Here is a 27,500-nt window from a genome sequence, read left to right as displayed (position 1 = left end):
GTATGAGCCACGGCCCATAAAACTTTAATCACGGCCCGGTGGTGGCCTGAACTATATCGCTGCCAGAAGTACGATTATGGCTAACTTTAATCTGAAATAAAATAAAAACTACTGAGGCTAGAGGGCTGCAATTTGGTATGTTTGATGATTGGAGGGTGGATGATCAATATACCAATTTACAGCCCTCTAGAATCGGTAGTTTTTAAGATCTGACGGCGGATAGAAAAAGTGCGGACAGAAGAAAGCGCGGACGGACAGACAAAGCCGGCACAATAGTTTTCTTCTCAGAAAACTAAAAACTTGACATCACAGTTTAATAGGAGGCACTTACGTACTCTCTCGGCATTCGGAAATGTGGCCGATTCACCACCAACACTCAAGTGATAACTTTTATCGAATTCCTGACTGAACAAAGGTAAGATAAGGTTCCACGAATGACCCGCTAAGTAGATACTCCCTGTCGCATACATGCGAGATGGAAGACATGGAAGTGCTTCCTTAAAAAATCTAAAATATAATATGACAAACGACGATGGGCTGAAATAAGGGTATATTATATACAATTTAAGTATTGCGCTGTCAATATGATAGCTATCCTGGGAAAATTGCCTGGTATAACCCATAGGTTATATATATATATATATATATATATATATATATATATATATATATATATATATATATATATATATATATATATATTATATATATATATATATATAATGACTGTGAAATATTTTCTGTTAAAACAGAATTCCATCAAATATAAGCGAGCCCACAGAAACGCCAAAATGTGGAAAATAAAGGCTATATTTCAGAGACCAAACTGTCTCTCTCCTCAGGCAAATAGTGAATGAGAAAAAAAAATTATAAATATATATACATATATATATATATATATATATATATATATTATATATATATATATATATATATATATATACATATATATGTATTTTAATTCTTGGCAGTCAAAGATTTTGATTGGCAGATTAATCTATATTACTTGAAATATCTATTATGAGAAAATTATATCATCGATCCCAAATCAGACATATTTATCACCTTAAACTCTCCATTCAGGAAGATTATTACAACAAAAAATAACCAAATCCACATTATGCAATAACAACACAACCTACCGACAACACTCTTCTCTTCCCTACTACTGCAAAGCACAAAAGGACATTTGAAAGGGGAATATCACTTCACTCACTCACTCTCACTCACTCTCTCTCTCTCTCTCTCTCTCTCTCTCTCTCTCTCTCTCTCTCATACACATACACACACAAGCGCGCGCAAACAAAACAACCCCTTGAACACCTCTTTTGACACTCAACAGACGCGCGCGCGCGCTCTCTCTCTCTCTCCCTCTTTGAGAGAGCATCAACACGCATCACACGACTCTTATCCTTCCCTTCGACTGTCATCAGAAGGGAGAGAAAAAAATTTCCATATTTCCCCCCACTCTCTCTCTCTCTCTCTCTCTCTCTTAATAAAGTGCTCCGAGTCACTGCCGCACGACGCTTAATAAAACCTAAAAGCAGCCAAAACACTTGAAAATATAAACCATATTTCCACCCTCTCTCTCTCTCTCTCTCCCATCTCAATTAAGAGCTCAGAGTTACTGCAGTCAAAACACTATTGAATATGTAAACCATATTCCCCCCTCTCTCTCTCCAGTCAAAACACCTTTGAATGCATAAATTGCGTATGGGCGTACCTACGTGAGCGCGCATGCACTCAAACGTGCATTTTCCCCAAACAAGTCTTGTGTTATGCATGCAAATTTGAACGAGTATATTCAAGCAATTATCGATGTTTATACAAACAAGATTTTTATTGAAAGGCTAAGTGAATTTTCTCATTAAAAAGATAAAACTTAAAAATCTGATTTATAAATTCACCAACGTATATATAAATATTAATTTTTATAGATGCGCTAAGTGAATTAAACATCTGAATTTCTCGATAAAGAGAGAAAATTAAACATTTGAATTTTCTCATTACAGAGGGAAAATTAAACATTTTAATTTTCTCATTAAAGAGAGAAAATTAAACATTTTAATTTTCTCATTAGAGAGAGAAAATTAAACATTTGAATTTTCTCATTAAAGAGAGAAAATTAAACATCTGAATTTTCTCAATAAAGAGAGAAAATTAAACATCTGAATTTTCTCAATAAAAAGAGAAAATTAAACATCTGAATTTCTCAATAAAAAGAGAAAATGAAACACTTGAATTTCTCAATAAAAGGAGAAAATTAAAACACTTGAATTTCTCAATAAAAAGAGAAAATTAAACATCTGAATTTTCTCAATAGAGAAAATTAAAAATCTAAATTTCTCAATAAAAAGAGAAAATTAAAAATCTGAATTTCTCAATAAAAAGAGAAAATTAAACACTTGAATTTCTCAATAGAGAGAAAATTAAACATTTGAATTTCTCAATAAAAAAAAATAAAAAATTTGAATTTCCCAATTAAGAGAGAAAATTAAACTTTCTATTTCTCAATAAAAAGGAGAAAAACATTTTAATTTCTCAATAAAACGAGAAGAAGTAAACATTTTAATTCACAAATAAGGAGAAATCACCTTTACTTTTTTATAGTCTTGTATTTGGAACCTCAACCTTACGCACGTGACAACGGGGGTCCGGGGGTGAGGAGGGGGTTGAGAGGTCCAAGAACTCCCAAGTGGTGGAAAATATGACCCCAAAGGAGAATAGGAGTGGGAACACAGAGGAGGGTAAAAAGGAGGGGTCAAAAGGGCTAAATAAATAAGAGAAATGTTGACGAGGGAAAAAGATGCCAGAGGGGATATATGTCACCACTCCTTTTGAGAGAGAGAGAGAGAGGCTGTTAGCACAACGCCTGAAAAATATACATTGGCTGCTAGAGGCACAGTAGCCATTGTAACTGACACAATCCCAGTCTCATGACTAAAAAATACAAAATGCACATACCCCATTCTTAAGATAAAAAAAGTTAAGAAAACTTCACATATATAAATCTCATGATAAAAATACCACTTCATATACTCAAATCTCATGCTTGAAAAAGAATTTAAAACTTCACATAACTTAATCTTATGATTTGCAAAGAATAGAAAACTTCAATACTCAAATCTCATGAATGCAAAAAAAAAAAAATCCACATATTCTAATCTCACGATTGAAAAAAAAGAAAATCCACATACCCCAATATCATGATTAAAAATAAGAAAATCCACATACTCCAGTCTCACGATCGAAAAAAAATTCCACATACTCCAATCTCACGATTGAAAATAAGAAAATCCACATACTCAAATCTCACGATTAAACAAAAAGAAAAGCCACATACTCCAGTCTCATGATTGAAAAAAAAAAAAACACATACCCCACTCTCATGAAAAAAAAAAAGAAAGAAAAAAAAAAAAAAAAGTCATATGCACGTCACATCCCGAAGCCATTTCATCATCTGGCAACTTGGTGCTCCTTTTGCGTCATGACCTCTCTTTAAATTTCCTCTCAGCCAGTCGGCAACAAGCAGAGTCGGGACGAAGTCGTTTTACGTTCATATCTTAATTTTGCCAACGCAAAAACAAAAAAAAAAAAAAAACAAAAAAAAAAAAACGGAGAGAGAGAGAGAGAGATTTTTAGGAATTATATTTTGGGGGAGAGGGTGAGTTTCAAGAATTATTTTTGGAGAGATGGAGAGTTTTAAGAATTATTTTAAGAGAGAGAGAGAGAGAGAGAGAGAGAGAGAGAGAGAGAGAGAGAGAGAGAGAGAGAGAGAGGAGGGGGCTTCAAGAATGATTAAATAGTAAAAGATCAACAGAGAGAGAGAGAGAGAGAGAGAGAGAGAGAGAGAGAGAGAGAGAGAGAGAGAGAGAGAGAGAGAGAGAGAGATTTTTAGGAATTAGAGAGGAGGGGGCGTTTTTAGAAGTGTTAGTGGGAAAAGGAAAGAGAGATAAGACAGAGAGAGAGAGAGAGAGAGAGAGAGAGAGAGACTTAACTTTGACTTTTTGATTCATTGATTTACACCTACACCCGATCATATTTTGTCTTACAGTTGAAACAAAATTCAGCCACATTTATATGCCACATTCGTAGACTTGTCACTTATTCAAATATTCCCACTCTATTTCCTCATTTTTAAGCAGAATGTTTTTACTCTATTTTTGTCGGTGTTTTTCCCTGCATGAACTTCCGCATAGTTTTTGTGGACGGTTCCTTAATCGAAGGTAATGTTGGCGCAAGGAGGTTTCTCTCTCTCTCTCTCTCTCTCTCTCTCTCTCTCCCTCTCTCTATCTCTCACTCTCTGTGTTGATCATTTCCCATCTAATAATTCTTAAAACGCCCCCTCCTCTCTAATTCCCAAAATTCTCTCTCTCTCTCTCTCTGAAGATAATTCTTCAAACTTCTCTGGCTGTTAACATGAAGTCATAAACTGAACTTTAACCTAAGTGGCAAGGGGAAACCCCCCGTACAAAAACGAACTTGAATTCCTTGGCTTGTTAAGGCTGAGGTAACCCCATGAAAAGTAACCCCGTGACTGTTGTATTACTTAACGGTGTGTGTGTTATATTATATATATATATATATATATATATATATATATATATATATATATATATATATATATATATATATATATATATATATATATATATATATATATAATAGCTTTGAATAATGCCTCTTAACTTCTCAATTCTTCGAGAAGTTACGATGGCATTGTGGCTATTACAATTACATATGTATCTGGTAAAAAGTGACCAGTACATTTTATTATATATATATATAAAAATATATATATACATATATTTATATATATATATATATATATATTTATATATATATAAATATATATATATATATATATATATATATATATATAAATATATTATATATATAAATATATATATATATATATATATATATATATATATATATATATATATATATATATATATATATATATATATAACTGTTGAGCAAAAGTTATGAACTAAACCCCACAAATCTGCAGAATCGGAAAGCGGCGTAAGTTTTAAATATATACCTTAAGAGTCGGCGCATTGGTAAACAACACGTGCTCAAACTTATCTTTTACAGAGAGAGAGAGAGAGAGAGAGAGAGAGAGAGAGAGAGAGAGAGAGAGAGAGAGAGAGTGCTAGCTTATTTTGACATTACAGCTTATCTCATCAGTTGGCAACGGAACTGCATTCTCCGTCAAATACCCGAAGCTGATCCCTTGCAGCTGAGGTGAGGATAATCATCATCCTACGAGTTGGTAGTTTCTTTAAAGGGAAATATATGATGCGGTTGGCAACGACTGAATTTATGGAGGAAATTAATAATGTCTCCTTTTACTCATATCTTGTTTAAGCAATGGCGTGGGGCACGGCTGATTATATCTTAATTTAACCTAGGCTGATTATCTTGATTGAACTTAATCTAACTGACGCTGACCAACTTAATTTAACTTGAATTGAATTGAGCCTTATTTAAATTAACTCGACTTCGACTTAAATTAATTTAATCTGAATTTAACTTACGCTGATTAACTTAACTTGGATTTAACTTAGTCTACCTTGAATTTAGATTACGTTAACTTCATTTACCTTGAATTTAACTTAGCTGATGAACTTCATTTAACTTAACTTCATTTTACTTTAACTTAAGCTGAATTTAACATAATTCAACTTTCGCTGAATACAGGATTTTCCTAGATCAGTTAAGTACAGGCAGGTGTCCTCAGTGAGTCAAACTGACCACTTGTCTGTATAAAAAAAAAAACCATGAATCATTTGTTTTAATTGCAGAAGCGTTGTCTGCGATCATTGAAGGCTATTTCTATTCCTTGTGTACAAACGTGCAGCAAATGCGCCTCGCTGTAGAACTTCTAAGTTCCAGAGGTCATTTATTCCTCACACCGTTGCACTGTTGAACAGTCTCCCAGCTGACGATGTCTCGCAACTGAGACTTCAGAAGTTCAAGCGAAGATGCAATGCATTACTACCCTAATAATATTCTCATTGCATTTTAATACATTTTTATTTATTTATTAATTTATTTGTTTCTTTTTTAATAGGTGAGATCTCTCCTTTCTGTATTTCATGACATTCTGTTACTTCTTTCAAATGAACACCATATTCTTTGGAAGCTTGAATTTCAAGTCAGTGGCCCCTGTGGTGGGCTTCTTCCATATGAATAGGGTTCATATTCTCAATATTATAATAATAATAATAATAATAATAATAATAATAATAATAATAATAATAATAATAATATGTGAATATCTGAGCCTCTTGGAGTTCGTGCACACACAGAGAGAGAGAGAGAGAGAGAGAGAGAGAGAGAGAGAGAGAGAGAGAGAGAGCGCTTCTCCCATATGAATAGGGTTCATATTCTCAATATAATAATAATAATAATAATAATTTGTGAATTTCTGAGTCTCTTGGAGTTCGTGCAGAGAGAGAGAGAGAGAGAGAGAGAGAGAGAGAGAGAGAGAGGTTAACGGCGTCTCCAAAGATCCTGGGGGAACAGAACATTAAAAAAATATTGCAATAATGCAAACCTGACTGAAACTGAATTAAGTCCATAAAAAAATACGACAGAATACAGTATCCCCCTTGGTATCCGGGATACAGCACCGCTTTTTTATTGCCGCAACAAAGTCCTGGAAGGTCGTTTAAAACATTAAAATAGATATGTGTACCTTTAACACTTCACGCTTCAATTAATAGCACACACCAGGGCCTGCTAGTGACCTATCTCTCTCTCTCGATCTCGATGACTGTACTGGATGACCTCACTGGCATAATTCTTCGATTCCCCTTCAAAATATACCGTTCGAATGAAGTTTTACAACTGTGGTTATAAAAGAATCTGATGCATGAATAAACCTATGAAGCACGAAGCCAAACGTTTGTGATTCACACCTGTTTACGAAAAGAAAATCGAAATCTCTTATTAGACTGTGATTGCCACTGTACCCATCTCTCTCTCTCTCTCTCTCTCTCTCACATCATATATACATAGATACAGTATACATAGATACAGTATACATACATACAGACACACATATATACAAATTTCTCACTCATTGAAAGACCTGGGTTCGATCCTGATGTGAGTCAGAAATTTATTTCTGTTCCCACGATTGTGTGTTGAATTATATTCTAATATATATATATATATATATATATATATATATATATATATATATATATATATATATATGTATATAATATATATATATATATATATATATATATATATATATATATTATATAATATACATTATATACATATACTTATGTAATATATATACATACACAATATATATATATATATATATAACATATATATATATAATATATATATATATATATATAATATATATATATAATGTAGGAGAGGAATAAGTCTTAAACAGTATATAATCTAAAGATATCAGATAATCATGCTACCAATAAAAAAGTTATATAATCGAAGATTAGATGAAAACCAGCTGATGTACCGTTTGACGCACTGCGCTTCAGCATACGGTAAAATCGTTGACTCGAAGACGTACGAATGGATTGAGAAACAAACGACAATCATAAAACCTCACGAAAGATACAGGATAACAAACCCAAAATATAAGAAAATAAAGCAAAATAAAACTTACGCTGTTTTTGTTTAAACTCAGAAACTTGGAAAAAAAAACCGTTAATGAATGAAAACCTTCAGATTCAGACGTGACAGAGAGAGAGAGAGAGAGAGAGAGAGAGAGAGAGAGAGAGAGAGAGAGAGAGAGAGAGAGAGATAAACCAGGCTGAAGAGAAAAAAGAACAACCGTTAATGACTGAAATCCTTCAAATTCAGACGAGAGAGAGAGAGAGAGAGAGAGAGAGAGAGAGAAATAAAACCAGGCCGAAGAAAAAAAACCGTTAATGACTGAAAACCTTCCAATTTAGACGAGAGAGAGAGAGAGAGAGAGAGACCAAACCACCTGGTTTGTCATCAGACTGGAAGGACTGGCAACAAAGTGCGTCATCGCCCCACCACAGAAGCAGCGCAAAAAAAATGTAAGTATCGCCAAGCAAATGAATTTGCTCTCTCTCTCTATCTCTCTCCTCCTTTCCCAAGCAACGTAAGGAAACGGAACTGATACAAACAGGCAGCAAAAATGATATAAGCATCCCGTAGCAAATGAATTTTTGCTTTCTCTCTCTCTCTCTCTCTTCCTTTTCCAAGCAACGTAAGGAAGCGGAACTGATGCACACGGACAGACAAGCAGCAAAAGCAAAGCAGCAACACAGCCGTGTGCTCAGCGATGAAACCTTATATTTTTCAAACTGGATCTACTCCTCCTCCTCCTCCTCCTCCTCATCATCATCATCTTCTTCTTCTTCTTCTCCTCCTCCTCCTACTCCTCATCTTCTTCTTCTTCTTCTCCTCCTCCTCCTACTCCTCATCTTCTTCTTCTTCTTCTTCTTCTTCTTCTTCTTCTTCTTCTCCTCCTACTCCTCCTCATCTTCTTCTCCCCCTCCTGCTTCTCTCCTCTTCCCCCTCCTCCTCCTCCTCCTCCTCCTCCCCCTCCTCCTCCTCCTCATCATCATCATCTTCTTCGCTCCTCCTCCTACTCATCTTCTTCTTCTTCTCCCCCTCCTGCGTCTCTCCTCTTCTCCCTCCTCCTCCTCCTCCTCCTCCTCCCCCCTTCCTCCTCATCTTCTTCTCATCCTCTGGACACTCGAAGGAGAGGGGCGTGAAAACGCGTTCGTAACTTCGAAAATGCAATGAATGAAACAGAATGGAATGGAGTGTAGAGTTTAGGTCAAAGGCCAAGCACTGGGACCTATGAGGTCATTCAGCGCTGGAAAGGAAATTAAGAGTAGACTGACTTACCTCCGCACATTTACAGGTTACCATGTCTAACATTAACTTCTACTTTACAAAAACAACATTAAGCATTCAGACAAACACCTTCCCTACACATCAGCTAATTTAATCAGGTAGCTTTTAAGTTAATGTGGACACTGGTTATGTAGATACGATATTAAATTAAAACGCATGAAACTTTAATCACGGCCAGTGGTGGCCTGAACTATATTGTTGCCAGATGCACGGTTATGGCTAACTTTAACCTTAAATAAAATAAAAACTACTGAGGCTAGAGGGCTGCAATTTGGTGTTTCATGATTGGAGGGTGGATGACCAACATACCAATTTGCAACCCTCTGGCCTCAGTAGCTTTTAAGACCTGAGGGCGGACAGAAAAAGTGCGGACAGGAAAAATGCGGACAGAATGAAGTGCGGACGGACAGACAAAGCCACACGACAGTTTTCTTTTACAGAAAACTAAAAATTAACATCAACCCTTTAATTACATCTCCCAAAAACAAGGAGCTTTAATCTTGGCTACAGCTTAAAATGTTGAGGTGTCTGTCTAGTGTCAATTGCGGAATCCTCTTCTGATCTCCAAATATTCAGCGAGGGGAAAACTCATTCCTGCTATTGCTGATGTTGACGTCTCCTGAATTTCAGGTGTGTCGGTTTTATTCTCTGTGTCCTCATTTATTCATTTATCACCTTTTCCTACAACTTTCTCTCTCTCTCTCTCTCTCTCTCTCTCTCTCTCTCTCTCTCATGCAGACTGATTTCCCCTTCGGAGACCCACTTGGGTTTATACAAGTCTGATGACTCGGTCCATAACAGTTTTCAGCTGAAGTTTTAAAGAAAGAATGAAAGGAAATAAAATATAAAGGGCATAACTACATCCTGACATATCAGGTAAGCATAAGAAGTGTTCGGTTAACGGGACACGATAACTGCTGGTATTTCAACAGGGATTTTTCAAACACGTCTACCTTTCATTCAACATGCATGTACGTCTAAGAATGCACGAGGTTGCAAGTGGTAATAGAACGATTATCTGTCTATTATACGTACACATAAAAAACACAGGAATTATATATATATATATATATATATATATATATATATATATATGTTCGTGTATGCATACTTATGATATATAAATAACAATCATACTAAATAAAAATCCTTCAGAAAAATAATTAGCTCAATATATAAGAATAAGTTATCAAACGTCTTCTAGTCTTAAAAAAACAAAAGTAACCTCACCTTAATCCAATAAGTAACTTTTATGGAAAAAGCATCTAAAAATAAGTCAATGCTGACAACAAATAACCCTAAAAAATATGTCAATATTGACAAACAGATGTCTCAAAAATATGTCGATATTGACAACAGATGTCTAAAAAATATGTCAATGTTGACAACAGATGACTCAAAAATATGTCAGTGTTGACAGTTAAAAAAGCAGTATATCAAGCAAACCATAAAAAAATACACACAAACAATCAAACTCACACACACACACACGAGATATTCTCGGATTATTGCTGCATCTCAAAAGCGCACCTGACGGGGGAAAGTTAAAAACGGTACATGATCTCATGGAAATTCTTTTTTGTTTCCTTTGCGTCATTCTATGTTGTTTTTATCTTTCCATAATGTGATTAATTTATGTACATAATATACACAAACACATTCATCTAAATATATATATATATATATATATATATATATATATATATATATATTTTATATATAGATATATATATATATTATATATAGATATATTTGTAAATAATATATATTATATATAAATACAAAATATATATAATATATAGGAAATAATGGATATAGAAAAAACCTTAAAATGCTAAGTAAAAATGGACGTACTACATTGTTCCGAATGCCTTGCAATACTGTCTGTTTTTTATTTCATCATCTTCCATATTTTCGTGATTCAGTTATATATTCATCATTTCCATATTTTCTTGATATCATATATATAACATATATATATATATAATATATATACTTTACACACACATATACAAAACATATTACATGTGCATATATTCTTTTCACATCAACTTAGCCAATTACCCCATCCTTGAAGGCATTATCTTAATTCCATTTCCTCTCTATCAGAAAAGGATTATTGCGTAATTGCCCTCCGACTTTCCTCATCATCTCAAATTTCCACTCCCTTCACACAAGACGCCATATCCCAGCTGAGAGATTCAAAGGCAGAAGAAGAAGAAGAATCAAAACTTAGAACAGCTGTTAATGTCAGCTGTGGTGATGACACATGCTGCCATAACACGTAGCGTCTTGTCTTCTCTCGCCTTTTAAACCGATATTTTATACCTTGAAATGATGCAATGTCTAGCGAATATCCCGATATTTTGTACCTTGAAATGACGTATTACCTAGAGAATAAACCGTATTTTATACTTTCAAATGATGTAATACCTAGCGAATATCCCGATATTTTGTATCTTGAAATGACGCAAAATCTAGAGTGTCTCTCGATATTTTATACCTTAAAATGACGTAATACCTAGAGAATATCCCGATATTTTATAACTTGATATGACGTAATACCTAGAGAATATCGATATTTTTATACCGCCAAATGACGTAATACCTAGAAGAATATCCCAATATTTTATGCTGTGAAATGATGTATCCAGATGCTTTATACCTTGAAATGACGTAATACCTAGAGAATATCCCGATATTTTATACCTTGAAATGACGTAATACCTGGAGAATATCCCGATATTTTATACCTTGAAATGACGTAATACCTAGCGAATATCCCGATATTTTATATCTTGAAATGACGTAATACCTAGAGAATATCCCGATATTTTATTGCTTGAAATGACGTAATACCTAGAGAATATCCGGGTATTTTGTACCTTGAAATGACGTAATACCTAGAGAATATCAAAGGGCAAAAGGAAATATCTTATTATTTAATATGGAGACCCTGTCAGACTGTTATTTTATGACTAGGGAAATATTATGCCTGCTGGGATAGATTTTTCTGATGTCATCAAACTAACAGAGAGAGAGAGAGAGAGAGAGAGAGAGAGAGAGAGAGAGAGAGAGAGAGAGAGAGATTTACATCCTATCTTATTTCATTTACAATTACACAGAGATTAATTTTTCTAGTTTTCTATAGAATTTTATAAACATCTCGTAAACGCAGACATATGACAGAGAGAGAGAGAGAGAGAGAGAGAGAGAAAATCATCAATAACAGGATACCAGTTTCTTTTTAAGAACACACAGAAGGATAAAATTCCCACAGAGTAAGGAAGTTGCTATAATAATGTTTACAAAATATTTATAAAGAACTTTATTTCCACGAACTTCAAAGGCGAGATGGAATATTTATTTACCTAGTAGGAAGTGTGATAAGACACAATAGTATGCTTCAAAACCCATCACAAACACCAATCTTGTCTTCGTATAAAAATACCCCCTTCGAGCCTAATATTATGAAAATATTATGGTTACGAAGAATTGCTCGAGAACGGAATGTCTGACGGACAGAAAATTAAGGTATTTTAACACAGTGAATTTTGGTGAAGAAATTTCCGATTACAAAAAAATGTATATACAACAAAAATGTATAGAGTGAAAAAAAAAAAACTGAGAACTTTGTGTAACCTAAGTTCTCTCCATTTAGGTGTACCGTATACAAGACTGAATATCCTATACATACACTGCAAGGTGTACAGTTTACAAACCTGAATATCCTATACATACACATTTATAACTACAAATTACAAGTTAACACTACATTTTTGGTGAAGACATTTTTAATTATATACATTTTTATAAACACAAATTGAACAACATGAAGAAACACTTCAAAAACTTCAGTCTTACCTCACTGAGTTCACTCTCGTAAGATACACCGTAGACATCAATGAATATACTGCACAAAGACATTTGTAACTCAGGTTACAATTTCATCCAATTAACCCCAAGGCCTGTGTTGCTCAACACATCATACCCCAACCTAAACAAGATATTTAGCCTATCACAAAAACAAGGAAAATTCTGTTGTTTTTACAAAGGGATAACTGACTAGGGTAGAAAACGGAATTCATGGAAAACATGAGGCGTTGCAACTCAGTCTGGGACAAATGTATTTCTGTGAATCGCTTTGTCCGAAAGATTCAAGTAATTAAAGTTTCAGAAAAAGTGATCAGGACTATTTCTGTTCTTAAACTGTCTCTGAGAAAGAGAACTGAAGTGTAATTCTGAAGGTTGAGTTGAGTTGAATATAGGATGCAGGACAAAGGCCAAGCACCGGGAACTATGAGGTCATTCAGCGCTGAAACTGAAATTGACAGTAAAAGTTTGAAAGGTGTAACAGGAGGAAAACCTCAAAGCAGTTGCACCATGAATCAATTGTTAGGAGAGGGTGTTAAGTAAGATGGAAGAAATAGAATATGAAAGGAGGTACAGTAAAAGTACGAAAAGGGTTGCAGCTAGGGGCCAAAGGAACGCTCCAAAGAACCTTAAGTAATGCCTACAGTGCACCGCATGAGGTGCACTGACGGCACTAACCCCCCTACGGGTTGATTCAGAAGGGATCTGCTCTTTGTTAAATATAACTTTTATGAGGATTCTTTTAACTCAAATGGAAAAATTACTAAATTTCATTCCAAAATGAAAATAAATTTGTGTGGTTACTCATTCCTTTCAAAATTCACGAGAAAAATCCTGAGAGAGAGAGAGAGAGAGAGAGAGAGAGAGAGAGAGAGAGAGAAGAGAGAGAGAGTTTCAAACTACTCCATTTAAAATGAAACAAAACTATCATTCAAAAAAATCCAGAGAAATCCAGAGAGAGAGAGAGAATAACTGCTCCACTTCACGTCATTTTGAAGTGAAAATTATTTCGAATTATTATTCATTCCTGATAAAATTTATTAATTCCAAGAGAGAGAGAGAGAGAGAAAAAGAAAACTCGCAAATTTCCAAAACATTAAATCTTAGGCATGGCACAAGGCATCAGAACAAAAACAAACGCATTTTTCCTCTTTAAATCACAACACATCACCATGGCCATATGACCTTCACCACCCATCCACTGACCACCACCCACCAGCCCACCCACCCACCCACGCCCACGTGAGGGTGGGAGTAGTCTCGCCAAGGAATAAATAATGCGTTGCCTTTTTTTTTTCAGAGCACTATAGTTGGGGAGCGGAGTTAATAGCATTAAAAATAGAAAATAACACAAGGTTGGCAACGTGCATGCGCGCTGATTCTGACCAATCATATTCCAAATAAAGGTACAGAGAGAGAGAGAGAGAGAGAGAGAGAGGAACATCGTATCACATTTCTTGTACAGATCAACAATACGTGAGTCTCTAGTGTTCTACGGAGTCTCTAGTGTTCTACGGAATTTCATGAACAATTACTCATATATTTCATTTAAAAGTACACAAAGATTTTTCTATTGTGCTCAAGAGAATTTTATAAAGATTACTCAATAAACACACACACATACACGAGAGAGAGAGAGAGAGAGAGAGAGAGAGATCGCGCATCCTATCATTATTTCGTTTACAAAACAAAAAGAGTTTCTAGTGTTCTAAATAAACAATCTACTCAATCGCACTCAGAGAGAGAGAGAGAGAGAGAGAGAGAGAGAGAGAGAGAGAGAGAGAGAGAGAGAGAGAGAGAGAGATCCTATCGTATTTCATTTAAAAGTACACAAGATTTTCTATTGTGCTCAACAGAATTTTATAAAACATTACTCGTAAACACACACACGCACACACGAGAGAGAGAGAGAGAGAGAGAGAGAGAGAGAGAGAGAGAGAGAGAGAGAGAGAGAGAGTCTATCGTATTTCGTTTGCAAGTGCAAAAACATTTTCTAGTGTTCTAAATAACTTTCTACACAATTACTCTTAAAACAAAGAGAGAGAGAAGAGAGAGAGAGAGAGAGAGAGAGAGAGAGAGAGAGAGAGAGAGAGAGAGAGAGACTTTTCAAAACTTGAAACAACACAAACTATTCGTCTGAATTTCAGTCGAGTCAAAAAAGTAAATAAAATATCCCATAACATCCAACATACTACGTAACAGATTCACGATAAGACTCGGTACGTTACCAAGGGAGGAGGGGTGGGGTAAGGGGAGGTTACTGGATGGAGACAGGGGAGGGGAGGGGGTCTCCCCCTTCCATGGCTAAAGCTGTCAATGATGACGCCGTCCCGTGACTCAGCCCACATGACTAGATGAATAGAATAATTATAAATATATATAATATACAGAGTACTTTGTGAAGTATTTCAATCATTCTTAACATATACTGTGTTACTGAATGAGTGTGTGTATGTGTATGTATATATATATATATATATATATATATATATATATATATATATTTTTTTTTTTTTAAGCAGACCTGAAGTCGAACAATTTTTAAAAGGCCTGATTAAATAAAGGTCTTTCCTCATCAGATTTAATGTGTAAATTGCCTAGTAAAATATACTGTCATGAAAGCAATTACTGTATACCATAAAAAACGAAGTGTTTGTGTAACTAAAAGCCTTAAAAAAAACATAGTAAAATATGCTGTCATAAAAGCAATTACTGAATTACAAACAAAACCTGGTGTTTGTATGACTAAAAGCTTGAAAAAAAACACACAGCAAAATATACTGTCATAAAAGCAATGACTGAATTACAAACAAAACCTGGTGTTTGTATAACTAAATCCTTAAAAAAACTCATTCGCACGCTTATCAACTGTTCATAGTAGCAACCCCACAAAAACAAACAAACAAACAAAGCGGTCACACGAGCAATCCACAAACATAAGCACATGCACCAACGCTTGCTATATGGTAAACAAACAAAGTTAATGCAAACTATGCTCTCCATATCCTCTGGCCATTGTGTACAAATAAGCCTTTCACTACGGAACATCCTTTTCCGATGATAGGAAACAATAGGAATATCACAACAACATCCTATTTCCTCCTTCCAGCCCCACCCCATGTGGTCTGTGTTCCCCCACAGAGAGAGAGAGAGAGAGAGAGAGAGAGAGCAGGGAGAAGGAAGGAGAGAGGAGAGATAAATATTAGCCTGGTTCATATCAGTCAGTTACTTTTCATAAAGAGGTCACATGTATAGCACAGAGAGAGAGAGAGAGAGAGAGAGAGAGAGAGAGAGAGAGAGAGAGAGAGAGAGAGAGAGAGGCGGTGGGTGGCAAATAATGACTCCACTACATCCCAGTCCATCACTTTTCATAAAGAGGTCCCATCTAAAATCATCTGCGAGAGAGAGAGAGAGAGAGAGAGAGAGAGAGAGAGAAGATAGAGAGAGAGAGAGAGAGAGAGAGAGGATCAGGTGTTGCAATTACAGTGGTCATTGAAGCCGATATCAATATTGGGGTAAAGAAAACGTTACAAAGGTACAATGTAACAACAAAGTAACTAAAACAATGAAAGTACTTAAAACCAAAGCTGCTTCTGCAGAGAGAGAGAAGAGAGAGAGAGAGAGAGAGAGAGAGAGAGAGAGAGAGAGAGAGAGAGAGAGAGAGGAAAATAACCACCCAACACATCAGTGATTCTCTTTTTCTAAAAAGGACCCATCTAAAGTCATTTTTTTGTACTTATTACCGTCGTCTCACTTCCGGCTGACAAACTGAAATTGACCAAATGTGCCAAATAAGACGAGATGATGACAAGAAGACGCGGTGTTTGACCCTATAGGGCCAAAAACGCAAAAATACGAGGCCATAGGACTGCTGAATCCTTTATTCCAGCTATAAGCCATATCCTTACATAAAATTATTACATATACATATCTTTGCAAAAGACTTTACAGAATATTGCACAAATATTCATACCTTTATAAAGTATATAATTTTATATTTATTAAAAATCTTATTTTTTTATGGAACGTCGTTTCGATTCAACTTAAAATTACGATTCAGATCTTGTCAATCTATAAAATCTATAATTCGTGAAAAGACAACTTACAAATCATGGGAAGTGGGGGGCTTTTAAATTTCAACTCCAGAGTCCCAGAATCCTTTAATGAACGTGAGTTAATTCCTATTTAAGGGATAACGCATGGCATAAACACCGAATAAAAGTGCATGAGAACAAAGCTTAAATAAAGAATAATTGCTTTTGTTACTCACTTCGGGAAATTAGTCCTTAGGACAGTGGTTCCTAAACCGGTTCCTAAGGGGTGCGAGGATGCCTATGAATAATCAGAGCAAAATATATTTTATATACGCATATTATTTTTTGCGAAAAAATAAAAAATAAAATATTGTAAGCTTTGTATTTTAGCTTTTTTTTATTTCAGCAATCCAGGGGGTGCGAGAACGGACTGCTGATTTGAAAGGGGTGCATACATTGAAAAAGGTTCAAAAACACTGCCTTAGGGCTATCAGTGACAATGTTTCCTTTTTGCAGACTACTGCAACGTTAAAAAAAACTAAAAAAGAAACTGCAAGGCTTAAAAACATGCAAACCACAAGAGCAACTGGACCAAATCGTTATTTCTACTGCAAAAACACAAAGCTTCTAAACAAAACGAGGAAGCTTACAACTTGAGAGAGAGAGAGAGAGAGAGAGAGAGAGAGAGAGAGAGAGAGAGAGAGAGAGAGAGAGCAGGCACCACTCACCTTTAAACCCAAACATCAAACAATGGCACACCTAAAGACTGGCCAATATTTTTTTTCCTGCGGCATCGCGAACTCCCGCGCGCGCTCGCGCGCAAAAATAAAAAAGGTCACGTCGAAAATAGCCTAACAAAACGGTCATCGAGAAAATAAAAAAAAAAACCTCACACACAATTACCCAATGCAGGTTTGAGTTTATATAAAAAGTCGTGGGGAGACAAATCACCAGCAACGCTGCTCCGCAGGAGCCGACTGACATTAATAGAAAAAGAAAAATAACGCCGATTTCAAATCTCTGCCTTGTGCGAGCTGGGGAGAGAGAAAAAAGAAGTAAATAGCACAAAGGAAATCGGGAATAATCGGTCGAAAACATGTGAACAGTTGATGATCCCATTAAAGATGTGTGGTCTCTACATGTATGAGAGAGAGAGGTCTCTAAATGTAACCTGAGAGAAAGATAAGTGGTCTCTTATTGTGTGTGTGTGTGTGTGTGTGTGTGTGTGTGTGTGTGTGTGTGTGTGTGTGTGTGTGTGAGAGAGAGAGAGAGAGAGAGAGAGAGAGAGAGAGAGAGAGAGAGAGAGAGAGAGAGAGAGAGAGAGAGCTGAACTTCACACACGAGATGGGCAACTAATTACCTGACAAATACAGAGGCCCTCTCCAGTATGCATTTGACAGTACAATAGTACAGAACTGCCTAATACGACCAGTAATGCCAAAGTACTGGCCATCACTTTGGCTCAGGGAACTGAACTGCTAATATATCCATTCTCTTCATTTTATGATAGTTACTGACTGGCAAACCTGGAAGACCATGGAGTGACGAATGAACGTGAAGAGTAAAACAGTTAAAAAAAAAAAGTCAAATGACCTTCCCAATTCGTCTCCCAAGTAAAAATAGGTCAAATGACCTTCCCAATTTATCTCCCAAGTATTTCGTGATCTATTTAATCTGGGCTCCTTATCTTTAATGTGAATTTGTCAAGCCTTCAGTGAAAGCCACTACAATCAACCATTATTCAAATATACTTGAAAATAAATTCCAAATTATATTAAGAGATCTATTTCATTCTCTGTTAAACAATAACTTACATTCAGTTGCTTGGAAAACCATTTCAATCATTCTCTGAATATATTCAGTTGCTCGGAAAACCAACAAGTCTCTGAATACATTCAGTTGCTCGTAAAACCACTTTATCCATTCTCTGAAAACATTCAGTTGCTTGGAAAACCACTTCAACCAATCTCTGAATGCATTCAATTGCTCGGAAAACCACTTCAACCATTCTCTGAATACCTTCAGTTGCTTGGAAAACCACTTGAACCAATCTCTGAATACATTCAGTGGCTTGGAAAACCACTTCAACCAATCATATTCCACAGAATTATACGAAAGGAAAACATTCAATAACCTGGATTACCAAATAAAATACCGGATTCCACAGAATTGTTAAGAAATTCACGTATTTAACAAAATACAGTAAAATATACTGAATTTCCAGCTACGTAGTATAATCACTAACTGACCACCTGAGTCTACTGTGGTGATTGCAAATTAGACACCACACTGTAAGATCAATGCACATAGAGAGAGAGAGAGAGATGTGGTGACTGTAAATTCGACACCACACAATAAGATAACTGCGCACACAATGATAGTTAATCAAACTAGATGACCAGCAAAAGACCTGAAGGTAGAGAATCCAATACAAAAAAAAAAAAAACCTAACATGCATCTAGTTGCAATTAAGTTATTATTCTAGTTGCAATGAACATATTGTTCTAGTTGCATTTAAGATATTTTAGTTGCAATGAAGGTATTTTAGTTACAATGAAGATATACTACTTGCAATTAAAATATACTAGTTGCAATGAAGATATTGTACGAGTTGCAATTAGATAATATTCTAGGTGCAAGAAGATATTCTAGTTGCAATTAGATAATATTCTAGGTGCAAGAAGATATTCTAGTTGCAATTTGATATTATTCTAGGTGCAATTAAGATACTCTAATCGCAATAAAGTTATTCTGGTCGCAATAAAGTTATTCTAATTGCAATTAAGTTATTATTCTAGTTGCAATCAAGGTATACTAGTTTGCAGTCAAGATGTTCTAGTTACAATTAGATATTCTAGGTGCAATGAAGATACTCTAGTCGCAATTAAGATACTCTCGTTGCAATAAAGTTACTCTAGTTGCAATTAAGTCATTATTCTAGTTGCAATTAGGTTATCATTACACGAATACATTCACCATACAAAAATACAAATAAATAACAAAAATTCAGGATAATACAATCGAGAAAGCAGTACACTCAACAGAGGTGACATCCCAATCACAGACATGCCCGTATCTCGACAACCAGCATCTTTTTTTTTATTTATTTATTTATTTTTTTTACACCAAGCGAATGGAACGAACCCTCTCAGATCAAAATACAATAGCGCGACTCTTGCATGCAATATGCAGCCCCAACAAATTCCAACAATTCGCCTGCAACTAAAGTTTTTTTTTCTGCAATACAATGCCGACGCGCACAAAAATGAAAACAGCAACGCATGTGACAGACGCCAGCGAATCTCTCTCTCTCTCTCTCTCTCTCTCTCATTACACTTAGGAGACACATCTCTTCCCATCTCTCTCTCTCTCTCTCTCTCTCTCTCTCACACACATTACACTTAGACACCACATTCTCTCTCTCTCTCTCTTTCTCTCCTCTCCATTTTCAGGTGCAATGATCCTACTGCGTGATGTCCAATTTACAATCATTACTGTTCTCTCTCTCTCTCTCTCTCTCTCTCTCTCTCTCTCTCTCTCTCTCTCTCTCCATTTTCAGTTTTCAGGTGCAAAGATCCCATTACGTGATGTCCAATTTACATATTCTCTCTCTCTCTCTCTCTCTCTCTCTCTCTCTTTAAGTAGAAGAGGCTTTTTAAAACCCCCTTCTTCTGGAAGAAAAAGAAGAGAAGAAGAAGAAGAAGAAGAAGAAGAAGAAACGCTAACACGACCACCACCACCATCAACATCAACTTCCGCTTGCGGTCACAGTAGCAGCAGAAAGCCGCTTCCTGTCCCGAGATGTTTTGACTGCAAACAGCAGCTCGGAGTCCGCACGCAGGAAGGCTGCGGTGCCGTGTCTTCTTCCACGAAGGAAGAAGTATCTCCTTACGAGTGTTTGAGGAAGATATGCAACTGGGTTCAACAAACGATCGAGAACGGAAGTCGCGGGGTTGGTTGATTTTCTGACGCGTGAGTTTTGCGATGTTTTTTTTGTCTTGATGTAAACACGATAAGAATCTAATTTTTAGGGTTCAGAATATTTTTCACGTTAGCATTAACTCTCTCTCTCTCTCTCTCTCTCTCTCTCCATTTTCAGGTACAATGATCTTACAGTGTGGTGTCTGATGTACAATCATTACAGTACGCAATCTCTCTCCATTTTAGGAACAATCATCTCGAAGTCTGAAGTACAGTCACTACAGTACTCTCTCTCTCTCTCTCTCTCTCTCTCTCTCCATTTTCTGGTACAATGAGTTTACAGTGTGGTGTCTGATGTCACTACAGTACTCTCTCTCTCTCTCCCCCCCCCCATACTCTTCAGGCACAGTGATCTTACTGTGATGACCACACTATTCTCTCTCTCTCTCTCAATGATATTAATGTGATGCATCAAAAGAGTACCACAATACTCATATTTTCTTTACTTTTAACAATCAGCTAAGGACATAGGTCATTTCCATTCATTAACTGAATCTGAGTTTAATGTATGACTACTCTCTCGAATTCCTTCTGGCAAGCCAGTAACAAAACCTCTAAATTCTTTAGAAGCTAAGAAACAAAATGAACATTAGCAGCCGATGAAAATAAAATAACTTCAGTAATACAAATAAAAAAAAAGCCCTCTATCTTGAAATTACGAACCACAAACCATCAATTGACTACAGCAAACAAATGGGTTATTGCCTTCACAAGCTGAATCCTAGCTGGTGGAAGAATTCCATTGAAATTTTACAGACTTAGCAACTTCTTCTCACACTCTGATGGACTTCAATCTTCACTTTCAACGGGACCTACAGAGTCCTAAGAAAACAAAAAAATCACAGAGGTCTTGCCCTTTACCCATAAAAATAAAAGAGAGAATGAGTCTTGTTTTCACTTTTCTTCCACTATCCCTAACTCCTATTACGCGTATCATTTCCTTACGCAATAGGGAAAGCACCTCTGTATTCTACACACCGGCTGCAACAGCCAGGAGGAGAAATTTAGCCCAATATTTTCGCAAACACTCCAATAAATCGTCCCTTTCATGGTAAAGTGTCTAATATGCATTTCTTTAATTTTTTTAATCATCCGCATCGACGGTAACTTTAATACTGACTTCCTGTTCTAGCTGAGGATCAAATGTCTCTCTCTCACCCTACATCCTGGATGAGAGAGAGAGAGAGAGAGAGAGAGAGAGAGAGAGAGAGAGAGAGACTTGATACTTAGCTGAAACAAGAAGTCAATGATTAAACCACCGTCGATGCAAAAAGTCGGAAAAAAATGAAAAAACGCATATTCGACACTGCCAAAAACGGGGACGATATATTTGACAAGATTTTAGGAAGGACTAGCAAGTTGCAAAGATTCAGAAAGCAGCAGCAGTCTCGTATTGCATCATCACACAGCTGAAGCCTCGAAGGAAAGCCTTAAGGTTCATGGAGCCGAGGAAATGCTAAGAGAAATGACACATACTGATCTGCTGTTACAAAAATCGAAATCTCAATACATAACTAAAATGATTCCTGTTGAATGCTGTTAGTTAGAACAGTTTGGTTCATTTGGTACAGCCAAGCGTTTAGGACCCAATTTTGGGCTCAGTGTCCAAAAGTTAACTGCGTAACAGTTTGCTTACTACGCAGTTCACTTGTGACACTAAGGGATGGCCACATCAAACTGCCCAAAACCCGACCCTAAACGCGTGTCAGTATCAAATTAGCCGAACTATTACACACACAACATTCAAAAGGACGCATTTCTCTAAGTAAAGCTCTTGGTCCAACTAAGTATTCTTTGTTTTGATTTGAATCTATTATTAAAGCCAATCGCGTGAAACTGCTAAGGACATAACCCCCCCCCAAAGGCGCGCCATTTAAGAAATGTGACCACTTACGCCAGTACGTTGCAATGGGTTTGAGGTACGATTTGGGAATAAAATTTCGATTTTAATGATAAAATAAATACAAAGTATAAAAGAGAAACATCCAAACCATCAACAATAATTAAAATAAAACCCCGCTAATCGCAGGATAAAAAATACAATGAAGAAAAATACTTTTAAACACTTCTAGATAAGCTCCACTGTTTGACGACACCGATTTGCATTAGACTGCGACTTGGGAATGAAATTCCGATTACAATAATGAAGACAAAAGCACTAAAAGCAATAAAATGAAAAATTAAAACCTTCCCAAAATACACAATAACAAACCCGGCCAATCGCAGGAAAAAAAAATCCTCACAATGACGAAAAATACTATTAAATTCTTCTTTATTACTTTTCTTCTAAAAAAAAAAAAAAAAAAAAAAAAAAAAAACCTTCAGTCTGAAAGCAACAACTCGGGAATAATATTTCGATTATAGTATTCACGAAAAAGCATGAAAACCACGCAAAAGGAAAAATTCAAACCGTCCCAAAAATAAACAAAATAAACCCAGCCAATCACAGAAAAAAAAAACTTCTTCCTACTTCTAAAAACCTCCACTGTTTGAGGGCAGCGGATTGCATCAGACCGTGACTATCTTGAACACAACCCCCCTCTCATTGCAAAACCCACAGGCGAACGTCAACTGGGCACCAGGGACCAATCCCCCGTCATTAAAATAACGGTCCTAATTAAGACCTCTAACGGCCTGGGCTGCCCAACTACGCAATGCCCTTTCCAAGACGGACCTAAAAAGCGAGAGAGAGAGAGAGAGAGAGAGAGAGAGAGAGAAGCGCCCGGACTAATAATGCAATTGGGAATTATGTATGTTTTTGTTATGTATGTACACGTTATACATCTATACGCAAAACTTTCTCTGGCGCTCCTACGCATACAACCTCAGAAAACACTTGTATATATTATTATTATCATTATTATATTTCAAGTTCTCCATCTATACGGAAAAATGCTTCTTATGCTTAGATGATACCCCCTACGCATACATCATCAGAAAACACTTGTATATTTATTATTATTATTATTATTATTATTAAAACAGTTTTACCAGACCACTGAGTTGATTACCAACTCCCCCACGGCTGGCCAGAAGGATTTTTTACTTATATATACCGGTATATTTTTTTTTATTCTGTCAGTTAAATTACATATGACTTATACATGACTCGACACCATTTTCATGTTACCTATAAAGGCTTGAAGTAAAAAATAATGAGTATAAGCCATACTTCCTACCCCTATTTGTAGTATCAGCTACCAATTACGCCTGCGCGCACTTGCGTTATGAGCGGATATCCTCATTTCTAGGGATTCCTTGTGTACAAGCAAATGTTACTTCGATCGGAAATAGCTTCCTCTCCCTATAATAGAATACAAAATGAATTTGCATTTTATATATTATATATTTATATACACACACATACATACATACATACATACACACGTCTATATTTTTTATATATCATAGTTTTACTTGACGATTCCGTGAATATCAAAATGTCTTTTTCTTTACGTGGAATAAAATTTCAATCCGTTGCAATCATTTCCTGTTGATAAATAGGATAGGAAACTCAGGATGTACACTGCTTATATAATTATCCTATCCTAATCATGCTCTAGCCAAATTGGGAGGTGGGGAGAGGAGAGGGAGAGGGAGAGGGGGGGAGGGGAAGGGTTACGGAGTTAAGTTCGGGTTTGTGGTTGGCTCAGCGTTTCGTATAACTTCCTCTTTTGCCTCCTTAGAAAATCCTTTGGTTTTTTTATTCTTTGTTATTGTTAGTATTTTGTTGTTGCTTTTTGTGAAGAGGAAACTTCATTGAATGTTTCCCATTAATGGTTATACTTTGTTAATCATACAGAAGAACTGTATAGTACATCATGAATGTGTGTGTATATATATATATATATATATATATATATATATATATATATATATATATATATTGTTGCTTTTTGTGAAGAGAAACTTCATTGAATATTTCCCATTAATGGTTATACTTTGTTAATCATACAGAAGAACTATATAGTACATCATGAATGTGTATATATATATATATATATATATATATATATATATATATATATATATATATATATAGATATAGATAGATAGATAGATAAATAGATAAATAATAAACATATATTATATATATAATTATTTAATCCTTGTTTCACTGATGGAACCAGTTGAAAAAGACATAACTTCCATGCAGAAATTTAAAGTATCCACACAAAAAATTAAAGAAAAAAATCACTTAAGACATACACCATTTCGTTACATGACCAACCGCGCGCAAAAAAAAAAAAAAAAAAAAAAAAAAACTAAGCTAAACTGCACGAGCCAAAAAAGAATCACGACTCTCAAACTCATTTATTCCTCTTCTTCTTCTTCTTCTCGCTATAGGGAATATAGTAAGGAATTCGCGGAGGGCGGCCTCTTCTCAAACAGCTCATGATCATCATCATCATCACCATCGCGCTATGCACCTGCCGTCCGGCCGGGATGCTTAAATAAAAGATCTTACGGTAGTTAATGCTACTGCTTCTTCTTCTTCTTCTCCTGTCGATTCTGTCAGGTACATTCTATATACGCACTGCAATAATGGTTATTTCCAGTCACGCTCCGGAGATGGCGTGACGAGAGATGTTGGGGGTGGGGAGATGGTGGGTCCTATTCACGGAGGCATGTGTGACTTCGCAGGAGTCGTTTAGATGTTAGATCAGGTTCGCGAATTGAATGCGATATTTACATTTTAAAAATGCATGGGGTAAGGTAACGTAACTTTCCACGCGTTATTTGTTTTTAATTCGTGGATTAAATGCGATATTGCATTTTAAAAATGCATCGGGTATGGTACCTTTGCATGCGTTATTTTAAAAACACTAGACCAGATTCGTTATTTACACAAGGAGTTTTAACCTGCATGCGTTATTTACTTCAAAAGACACGAGAAAATATTCGTTTGCCTTTTTATAAAAATGAAAAAACTGGCAATTTTAAACTCCATCCCCCTTTAGAAAGAGACCTTATATTAGATTCTCAAAATCATTTACTTATAATGCTATTCTTAAGGGTTTTTATGTTAGCTATACCAAACAGCCAAAGCAGCATTCCATAATTCAAAGCGTTCGGAAAAAAAATCACCATAAAATTATACCTTTTCGTCTAAAAAAAAAAAAAAAAAAAAAAAAACGGTTATTCGCAAACACGAACAGAAAGAACATTCTTTTTAATTATTTCATATCAATCTCCTCTCTTAACAAGAACCATAAAATTACCAAAAAAAACTAATTCACAAACACGAACAGAAAGAATACTTCACATCAGTCTCTATTAGAACCTCAAAAGAGTACAATTAACTCAACACAAGCCACTGGAACACAATCGAGCCGACACGATGCACTCAAGTTTCCAAAAACGGGTTTCTGTGGGCGAAGGCAAGAACAACATTCCGAGAAACGCATCTCATTATAAATGCTGCCAAAAGAATTATATAAAAATCAACAATCCGCAATTGCTGATACGTCAGTTTCTTAAAAAAAAGAAAGTCACCATCAAACACCATTTACAGAGTCAAACTCGACTGAACCCTTCTGCAAGTACTGCCAAAAAATTATATAAATCAACCATCCACAATTCAGTGGATGTATCAAAAAAAAAAAAAAAAAAAAAAAAAAATTTACTACCTAAAATTTTCCCGAACTCTTCTGCAATCTCGAGAAAATGGTTTCCAGAAGGTATACACAACACTACTGCTGGCTAAAAAATGGTGTATATCAACCATCCACACATCAAATGATACATCAGTTTCAAAAAGTCACCAACAAACACCAAGTTTGGCTAAACCCTTCTGCAATCTCGAGAAAACGGTTTCCAGAAGACAGGTATTCACAACACCACTGCTGGCTAAAAAATGGTGTATACCACCCATCCACAGTCCAGTTGATATGTCTCTCTCTCAAAAATGTCACCACCAAAAACCAATAACAACTCATTTTTACTAAATTCTTCTGCAATAGTGCAAAAACGGTTTCCAGAAGGTATCCCAGAAGACATTCACAACACCAATGCTGGCAGAAAAATGGTGTGTACCAACCACCCACAATTCAGTTGATACGTCACTCTCAAGAAAGTCACCGACAATACACCATTTACTGATTAAAATTTTACTAAACTCTTCTGCACTCTAGAGAAAACGATTTCCAGAAGGTATTCCAGAAGACATTCACAACACCAATGCTGGCAAAAAAATGGGTGTATACCAACCATCCACAATCCAACTGATACGTTACGTCAATCTCTCAAAAAAGTCACCGCCATACACCATTTACTGAAAGGTTTAACTGATCTCTTCTGCACTCTCGAGAAAACTGTTTCCAGAACGTATTCCAGCAGAAGAAAGGTGTTCACAGGCTCACAGCACCACTGCTCTCCAGTCAAGGCAAACAAGGAACTAACTGATCCGGCTAGGCAGCAGTCAGCCAGTCACTGATCGGTCCGGCAGGTAGGTAGGTAGGCAGATCCGCGTCCGCCACTCAAACAGCAGTAGAAGCGGTAGCGGTAATAACTGTCGGTCCTGAGCCAGCGCAAGAAGAAGGCCTAGAGAGGGCTGGCGGTGGAAGACTGTGTGGCATTCGGAGTGGGGACGCAGGTAAGACATTCTCACGGCTAACCACAGGCTCGGGATCTTAAAAGAGCTATAGCCGCTCCGAGAGAGCTACCATCCTCAGGTAAATACGATTCTTATAGTTTTCTTTCTGCTTTTGCTTGGGTTGTCTG

At 36.1% G+C, this 27,500-nt stretch overlaps 1 protein-coding gene across 4 annotated transcripts in view; it reads right to left on the bottom strand.

Moving 5' to 3' along the window:
- GckIII (Germinal centre kinase III) overlaps positions 1 to 27,500 on the bottom strand; it is a 185,842-nt gene that overhangs the window by 96,858 nt on the left and 61,484 nt on the right. The window contains exon 1 of one of the 4 annotated variants that reach the window (XM_067096472.1): positions 26,988 to 27,176. The exons of the other annotated variants lie outside the window; for them this stretch is intronic. The gene's annotated coding sequence lies outside the window, so the exon portion shown is untranslated. Of the gene's footprint in view, positions 1 to 26,987; positions 27,177 to 27,500 lie in introns of those variants that run through there. 4 annotated transcript variants of the gene reach the window in all.

Source organism: Macrobrachium rosenbergii, chromosome 53 (genome assembly GCF_040412425.1).
Source record: "Macrobrachium rosenbergii isolate ZJJX-2024 chromosome 53, ASM4041242v1, whole genome shotgun sequence".
Classification (NCBI taxonomy): Eukaryota; Metazoa; Arthropoda; class Malacostraca; order Decapoda; family Palaemonidae; genus Macrobrachium; species Macrobrachium rosenbergii.
Note: the sequence above shows the minus strand (reverse complement) of the source record. Positions and strands in the feature narration are given on the sequence as shown.